Here is a 9495-nt window from a genome sequence, read left to right as displayed (position 1 = left end):
GCAACACTGCTAATAACAATAGAATAATTTTAATTGATGAAATAATGCTGATTCAAGACATATGGTTGTCTACAGAGATGGCAAGGCCCTCATATTAACTATAAGTAACCAAAAGCACAGCATGCAACTTTCCTCTAGAAAGATCTAGAACTCTGCTGGCTCTTAAATTCTGCTCTCTGGAGCTCTGCATCACATCATCCAGCTGTAGGAAAAGCCAGCTCTGACTCAGCACATTAAGGATCTGCCCTGAGTGGCCCTTCCACACAATGCCCTTGTGGCAGGGGCTACAGATACAGTGGGGAAATCTTGTTTTCAAGCACCAGTGTATGACTTTTTGTGTCCTCCAGCTTTTGCCCCTCTGGCACTGGAGGTGGATCACTGCAGGGCCTTGAAATCCTCTGTGAAAGCTGGCAGAGCTTGGAGAGGGAAGTTTTCAAAGAGATGCCTGCAGGTCAGGATACTTGTTTTGGGTTTGACATGAATAAGCTCAAAAGGAGCTAAATTGAGTTGTAGCACAAACATTCCATCATCTAGTAACCATAGCAAAATCCTGGGCTTATGTGCTAAGGCCTGTGTGCTTCCCGGGCTAGATCTGTTTACATCTGCCTGCTTTACCCCACAATTTAACCAAAAGAAACTTTCCTGTTTTATGTAAACTGTAACCAAAGATTTTCAAGGAGTACAGGTGTCTATTATCAAGTGTCAGATGTAGAAAATTATAAAAAATGAAGCTGAAAAAGTGCTCTCACATCGCTGTCCTTATGAGAGGGAAAATAGAAAAAGGAGACCAACTATAATTAACACTTAATACTGCTTATACATTAGTGTTTATATATGTTAACTTTTTTATTAAAAGTAAATAAATAGTTTTTGATTAAAAGTAAGTAAGCAGCTTTATTTTAACTAATGTTGAGTTTGTGAAGTGTCTCTACTAATTAATTGCCTACTGGTCAGTCATTCCCACTTTCTAGATTACTCTTTAGCTCTCAGGTGCCTTTGCTGCTAAGCATGGCCCCTTTTCTCAGTTCTGGTCAGAGATGCAATAGGGGACCCTAGAAGAAGATGGTCTCTGCATCAGAAAGCAAAGCTTTGCCAAGGATCAGCCTTTTCAGTCTTTCCTCCCTCTTTGTTCCTGCCTGGAACTTTGATGAGAGGATTTGAAGGGCAGCACCACTTTGTAACCAAAAGGCACCAAGTCTGGGGCAGAAAGTCTGCACATTGAGGGTAACAAAATGAAAAAGTGTGAATGGGCTCCAGTACTGGACTAGAGTCAGAGCCTGGACCCCCTACTGCCCATCCCTCCTCTTCCATTTTGCCTGTTAAATAGATATTAGTTAGTTTACTGTGATTCACAGACAAATGAATTCCTAATACCAATCATTAATCTTTCTGCCCATCTCAAATACAAGTGTTTAGGTTTTCTTTTTCTTTTTTTATTTTAAAGATAAAAGAACAAAAACATCTTAACAAGGACATATACATTTAGAAAATAACACAAAAACAATATAAGCAAAACAGAATCTCAGACAAGGTGATAGGAAATTAACAATGGTTGCTGTATATCTTCAATAGGTTTTCTCTTTCAAAAGCTGTGAACTTGTTGCTCTATAATTTAACATATGTCTGTAAAATAGTTTAACACATTACTGCAAAGTAATTTAAATTTATAGTTTTAAGTGATAATCAGATTGTAACTGAAGAGACTGATAAGCAAAATATGCAGGTAGATATGAAGTTGAAAATCTAAATCTCCATTTAAAAATATAGTCCTCAAATGCTTCTTTTAAAAAGTCCGTGTGAGATACAAATATCTCCTGATTGAGAAAAAAAAATATGCACATCTTTGTTAAAAACTAAAACTTTTATCAACTCTAAGAAATTCAAACACAAGACATCAGATGCTATTATGATTAAACAGTGCTTTACTTACTAATTTTATTTTCAAATACAACCTTTCAAAATGAAAATAATGTATAGCTATGAAAACTAGCAACATTCTAAAGTTAAGCTAGATATAATAACTAGAACTTAAGATAAATATATAATAGCATGAAAACTTCTTATAGGGCTAAAAGGTTTTCTTTAAAAATGAGGGAGGAAATGTATTTTTCAGTCATGACTATGAAATGGTGGATTCTGAATCAAGAAAAGAGAATAAAACTATTTCCTGATGTTTCTTGTAAGAAAACAAATCTCATATATGAACTTTGTTTTTCCTAAAAGATTGGTACTTCCAAATTTGGGAACTTTTTATTGAATGCTTTTAGTTCAAAAGAAATAAAAATTGCATTGTATACTAAAACTTGGAAATTTAACAATACATAGTTTAGTAATTTCCTTGTGAATTGGAAAGGAAAAATATCTACTGGTAAATTAAGTTTTTGTTGAAACACAATTCCTCATAAGTGACTATGTTTTATCTCTTTAATCTTTGTGCAGTTGCTACAGTAAGCAAGTATAGAAATATATCATGACACATTTTAATTATGCCAAAGTTAAGTTTTACAGCAAAGGCAAAGTAAATAAAACTTTTTTATGACTGTGATTTTCTTAATTTCCTATACTTATTTCCATATAAAAACAGCAATTAAAAAGTCTAGTTAGTCTTTATATACTGACATTGGAAAATTTATAAGTAATGTCAGTGTGGCATTACAACTAATATTCCCAATAATATCTAAAAATATAACTGAGTTAAAAATAAATTACTTCTGATAAAACTAAGCATTGGAAAGCTATGTAGATGTATTTTCATTTTTACTTGGTTGAGGTAATTTTCAAAAAACGTATTTTAGTAGTACTTGTTAGTATTAATTGTAAGCTATCATTAATTTGTTTATACGTTCTCACCACCTCACTTGGCTTTTGGGACTATGGCTTATGTAATACTGAGTGTGTCTGAAACATGTACCACCCATCACGTGCAGATGGCAAGTGAAGTCCTCCCTGCACTGAGAAGTGGCTGCAAGGCTGGTCCTGCTCTCGGTGCTGAGTGTCAAAGTTGTATGAGTACCTTCTGAAACAAAGCTTTGAAGAGCCGAAGATGTGACACAGTGTCTTCCTTTTCGTTGCTGAGGAAAGCTAAGTGTTCCAAACCACACAGTTTCAAGATGGTGAATTTCTGACAGTCTGGATCCCCAGCCATCCCTGAACCAACCCACGGCAGCTATGAACAAAGAGTGGGAGGTCTTTACAGTGTTAAATTCTGTCATTACTCTAGCTAATTAACGGAGGCAAATACATCTTCATTCATTTAAAGAGAATTCAATGCAAAACCATCTAGAATAAGAGCTAAATAACATTTGTAAATGTTATTTAGAATATGCGAAGATAGGTTTATGTTTCAAGCTGCAGAGACAAAGAGCTACAGAGTAACTTTAGGCAAATTACTAGTACAATAGTCAGATGATGTCAATATGGAAAATTATCTGGAAAATGTAAAACATGCTTATTGCTATTTGGGCTTCACCATCACCAAGTGTTTATTGAGAACTCTGCTCAATCCTATCCCGCTCTCAGATCATGGCCAAATTCAAGCAAACCCTCCTGGAGATCCATATTTCCCCTATGGTTGGATCATTTCTCCTAGTCTCCTCTGCCTGCTCTTCCTCTTCTTTGCCTTCCATGTACTACGTCCTGGGTTTTGGTTCCAGGTCCTCAATGCTTTCTCCACACTTTCTCCACTGAAGACTCTGTCCCTGTCTGACTTCACTGACTCCAAACTTCCTCCACGTGGCAAATCCATCAGGAAGGCGCAGGGATCTGTTGCTCATGGGGCCTCTCCTGTTAGGTGTCCTAGGAACTTTTTGGAGTTCATCATCATTCTCCAGCAAACTTGCTTCTCTTCCTCTTCCCTCTCTCTCATTATCACTATCAACTCAGACAGCTGAATTGCTATCCTTGGAAATCCCTACTCATCCAAGATGTTTCCCCCTCTATTTACTAGTTTTTTCCTTATACTCAGGGCCTTTGATACACCGCTACTTACCCAGAGTACTGCACCAACCCATCTTACTCCATTCATGCCCAATTCAACATTGCTTCAAATAAGATCTCTAGGGGCTGGGGATTTAGCTCAGTGGCACAGCACCTGCCTGGCAAGCGCAAGGTCATAAGCTCAATTCCCAGTACCGGAAAAAAAAAACAAAACAAAGCAAAAAATAAGTAAGATCTCTAAATGCTAATTGTATCTGCACTTTTCATTCCCTAGGATACAATTCCTTTACCATGATACTCAGGCTATTGTGGTTTTTTTTTTTTTTTTTTGGTTGGGGGGGAGCGGTCTACTGAGAAAATACAACAAATTCCAGGGTGCATGATTTTCAGCTTACCTCACCACCCTACTAGCCATAGGGACACAAACCACTCAGTCACTACACATTTTCGACTTCAGGGCAGACAGTAACTAATTTCTGGTATGAGAGCTGCTAGGAAAAGGGGCAGGAAGAAGGACAATCTGAGAATACCATCTCCTTACTCTTTCCCCTCCTCCTTCTTGGGCTGGGTTAGCAGAATCTAACTTTCCCAGGGTTCCTGATTGAATATTGTGAAAGTTAGGGGCCAAGAAATAGCAGCAAGAACACTTAAGAGCAAGAATTCAACTGAGACTTTGAAACTCACTGACCAGTAATAGAAACAGCTGTTCAAGCCCGAGCCACCAGAATCAATCCTTCAATTACTGACATGGCCTCAGTCCCAAGATATCAAGAGATTGGCAAGCATGAAGTCAAACCCGGAAGTTCTTCCTTTCAGTCTTTTATTAGAAAGAGTGTTAGTGTGTAGAACTGGGTGACTTAAAAAATAGTCCAGCAGCTAAAGGTCAAAGACAGTGTGTGCCTTCTATCACAGTAGGGTACCAGGACAAAGTCTGCCGTGGCAGTGTCATTCCTGGAGTGCTTTATAGACAGGCCGGCCTCTGGTTAAGGAGCCATCCTGGGAGGTTCCCACAAGACTTCAGGAGAGGTAGGGGACCTAAGACAGAGTTGAATTTCTTGTTTTTCCCATATCCTCCACTAAGATAGGGAAGGTAAACGGGAGGATTCTTTCATTCTTGAGCGTCCTAACTCCTAACGTCAGCCCCACATTACACTGGCCATTTGTAAAGGGGAAAATGACCCCAGAGTGACCTCTATACAGTACTCTTAATCATTCTTCGAGTCCCTTTATTGCATTCATGCAGAATATATTAATATTTAAACTTTGACAATAATTTTAACTTGTACATCCAAGTTTGACTTTATTTTCAATATATTCATAGCTATAAAATTAGGCCTGTAACAGTAATAGTGACAGGGAGATTGCTACTACCAAACAATTTTTTTAAAAAATAACTTTAGAAGGGCCAGAGTTACAACTCTGTGGCACAGCGTTTGCCTGGCAAGTGCAAGGTCCTGAGTTCAATTCCAGTACCAAAAAATTTAAAAATAACATAAGAGGTAACCTGCTTTCTATTTTTGCCCTACCCCTGCCCCTCCAAACAAGGTGGAAAGGACAGTGAAAGTGTGCAAAGGTCAAGGGCTCTAAGGACTTCTCAGGAAAACAGGGCCCTGGGGTGGGGTTGCTGTTGTGTGGTTGGAACCAATGAAACTGTCTTAGACATTTTTAAAAACAAAAAAGGTCAAACACCTAAACCAAAGAGTGGTACTCCTACCCTCCACTCTGGAGCTTGGCACTGAACAACTGGCCAGCCCTCCATAACCCCCATAAAAGACACAAGGATGAGTATTAAAAAGGAGCCCCTTTCCCTATCCTAACCCAGTTAACAAAGTAAGCCCTCTCTCTGTCTGTCTCTGCCTCTGTCTCTGTCTCTCTCCCAGAAAAAAAATCTCAGAGAGGAAATTTCTGCTGAGATTTATGCTGAGTGTTTTGCATTGTATCACAGAACCCCATTCCAGGGCTCAACTCCCTCTCCTAGGTGTTCTCTGCTGGCTCATTTCTCTCTGGTCTGTCCTCTTGGGATGCCTTTCTTTGTCTAAACAGATGGCCTAAAGTGCATTTCTGTTGAATCCAAGAGCCTATGACAGCAAAATGATGCCCAGGCAGGATTGGGTTGGGAGCCCAGCCCACTCCTCCTAGGTGTGAGGCCTTGGGATGGTGTGCCCTGGACCTGGTCCAGGCCCTCCTCCTCATCCGAAGTATCTGGGGAGCTAGGAGACTCATCAGAGTCCTCGTCTGTGACTCCATCCCCAGGATGCCTCCAGTGGTGCATAAGGGACCAGAGCACGTGACTATGGAACAGATCAGTGTGGTGCAGACTGTCTTCACCACGTTCTCTCTTGTTCTTCTTAATCACATCCTCTAACCCTGTCAGCTCAGTGGAAGTTTCAGCTGTGGCTGCCCAGATCTTCACACCTTCACATCGTGGTCCAGGCCACTGGTTGCGAGCACAAGCAGGTGAGGGTGGGGCTCAAGACAGGGCTGTTGTCTACAAGGACACCCTGTCCTCCAGGGCCCGCTCATCATCTGATGAATCCTGGGCATGGCTGGCCTGCTTGTGCAGTACACATCAGCAAGGACGTCCTTCCTTTTCCTCATAGCGGCCATGAACTCAGCTTCAATCATTGGTGGAGTAATAACCAGTGTCCTCCATGCTATCAGAGTCCTTTTCTCCACTCAGTTCTCCAGGTCTGTGCCACAGTGCTCTGTGCTGATGTGGTTGGGGCCACCTTCACCCCTGGTCAAACTCAAACTCAGTTCTGAGGCCTCCACTTCAGTGCCAAAGATGTCTCCCTTCTCTCTTCTGCTCCAGACCTCTCCTCTAGACTGCCTGACAGACTTCTGTTAGCTAAGTCTGTTCTGCCATCTTGCTCCCTTTGCTAGACACCTTGAGTGATGTTCACTGTAACCAGCACTGACCAGCGGCCGCCACCACCGCTGCCTCCACTTTCTGCACTTGCGCCTGTGCCGACATGACCACACTTTCTGCCCGTTGGCCGCTATTGTGCTTTTGTCTCTACTTTTTAATTGAGCTTGTTTTCTCTCCACTCTCCTCCTTAGTATATGAGCTCCAGCTGCACAGAACTCTGTGTGTACCCCCGCATTTTTATCTCTGAACCGCTGTTCATGCTGTGCCCTATATCTGGAATGCCTTTCTCTTCTGGTTCATCTGACTAAGCCCTCGTCATTATTCAGCTTTGGGCTTGTGGACCACTTCCCAAAGATGCTTTTCCCACCCCACAAGCTGACCTAGGAACCTGTTCCTCCAACCTTCCCTCTAACAGGGCATCATAGTCTCATCCTGCTATTGCCAGTCCACCAACCTCTGGCCTTCAGCCTCATTCACCATGAGCTCTCTATGGTGAGGGATAAAGGTGAATTCTGCCTGAAGCTGAGGATGCTTCAGCCTCAGTCACCTTCATCTACTCAGCCTTTCCCAAGGCCCCAACAGGGCCCCAACAATGTCCTCATCAGTGAGAAACTGTCCCTAACACTGTGTCTTCATCAATCATGCAATAGACATTGGAATGAGCAGTTGGATTTTGTGCATAATACCTCAAAAGCCTAGGAAACAAAAGCAAAACTCAGCAAGTGGATTACGTCAAACTAAAAGCTTTCTGCACATCAAGGGAAACAGTCCATCGAATGAAGATGTGATCTATAGAAGAAGATAATTGCTAACATTCATCTGACAAATAATTAACATTGAGACTATATAAGCAACTCAAAAAACTTTAAGAACCACACTAACAACAAATTCAATATTAGGATCAGCAAATGATCTGAATAGATATTTCTCAAAGAAAACAGATACCCAAAAATGTATAAAAAATTGTTGTGCCTGCTTGTGTCTGGTGGTCTGAGCAACTGATTTGAAGGTAACAATATGCAATGGAATTACAATGGTGAACTCCTACCATCTTGTCTAGTGAAATTCTGTATTATCTCTACTGTTTTATCAAAGAATTATTTTCTTTTTCCCTATAATGGTTTGAGCAATCTTTCATTCTTACATCAGGTAATCTGAGTAATGTAGTTGAAAATAGCAATATGTAATGTAACAACCAATGTTGATTCATATTATTTTGTCTTGAGACCCTGTATCACTTTGAATGTTCTTGCTTTGATTTGTTTATGTTTGTGATACTGGTATGCTGCTACTGTTTTATTTCTTTGTTTGTTTGTTTCTCATTTACTACTCTCTTTAAAATAAAAAAAATTAAAAATTAAAAAAAATGTTCACTATCACTAGACATCAGGAAAATGCAAATCAAACCCTAGTGAGATATTATCTTGTCCCAGCTAGAATGATTATAACTAAGAAAACAAAGAAAAAAATAGCAAATGCTAATGAGTATATGGAGAAAGAGGAGCATTTATATACTGTTGTGGGATTAAAAATTAGTATAACCATTATAGAGCTATCATATGATCTAGTTCTTCCACTTCTAGTTATATATCTATCTAGTCATTATTTTCTTGTTTCTGAGACAAAATGCCTGACACCCAAAGTTAAAGGAGGAAGGGTTTATTTAGCTCACAGTTTGTAGAGGTTTCAGTCCATAATCAGCTGGCTCCAAGACAGGGTGGCACATGGCAGAGAGTAACAGTTCATGGTGGGAGAAGATAATAAAAGCCCACAAGAGCAAAAACAGCAAAAAGCAGAAGCAAGCCTCTTTTCCCTCCTTATATTGTATGCAGGCTACTTGCCCTAGGGTGATGTAGCACTTACATCACTAATCCCAGCAACAAACAGTGAACCAATCATAAACTCTAGATTCAGCCACCTCCAAAAAGCCCATTCCCCATGTCTACTACTACATAGTGTCCTCATCCACCTTAGCCACTGGGCATGGCACCATGCAACTTCCAGCTCTTCCCCAAAGTCAAAATGACCATGACAGGTACAAGTTTTGAATTGATTTGGGATATGGAGGCAGTCATAACAGCACAACTAAAGAACAAATGAAAGAGGACTTCCAGAACTAATTCAGAGAGGCGCAAGAATGACAAGATGTGTCCAACGTGAATATTTTGAGGGAAGTTAATGTGTCTTTTATGGCAATAATTTTAAAAATTTAAACATTCACTATGTTTTTCTATCATACCACATATGTATGTATGTGTGTGTGAGAGAGATGGAATATAAATCAGCCTTAAAGAAAGAATTAGAAAGCCGAGTATGGGAGCCCAGTCAGAGAAAAGCATCCCAGTACTCCAAAGGTTGAGGCATAGGATTACCATGAGTTCAAGACCAGTATGAACTACATAGCCAGACTCTGTTTCAAAATAAAACAAACAAAGAATTAGAGTGGTCCTCCATTATCCATTGTTTCTCTTTCTACATTTTCAGTTACCTATGGTCAGCCACAGTCTAAAAGTGCTAAGCACTCCTTGAGTTTAAAAAGAAATCCCACAAATTAAAAAAAAGTCCTCATGATTTGGTAGTTGCAGTTGAGCCACAACCATAGAAATGAACAGTCACTTGAGCACATTGCATGTTTATAGGCATGGAACAGACAGTGGTTCTCTCCCATGCCAGTGCCCTTGTAATTCTTA

Source organism: Chinchilla lanigera, unplaced genomic scaffold (genome assembly GCF_000276665.1).
Source record: "Chinchilla lanigera isolate Chin_1 unplaced genomic scaffold, ChiLan1.0 scaffold00107, whole genome shotgun sequence".
In the NCBI taxonomy this organism is placed as follows: domain Eukaryota; kingdom Metazoa; phylum Chordata; class Mammalia; order Rodentia; family Chinchillidae; genus Chinchilla; species Chinchilla lanigera.
The sequence above is the reverse complement of the archived record's forward strand: the minus strand, read 5'-3'. Positions refer to the sequence as shown.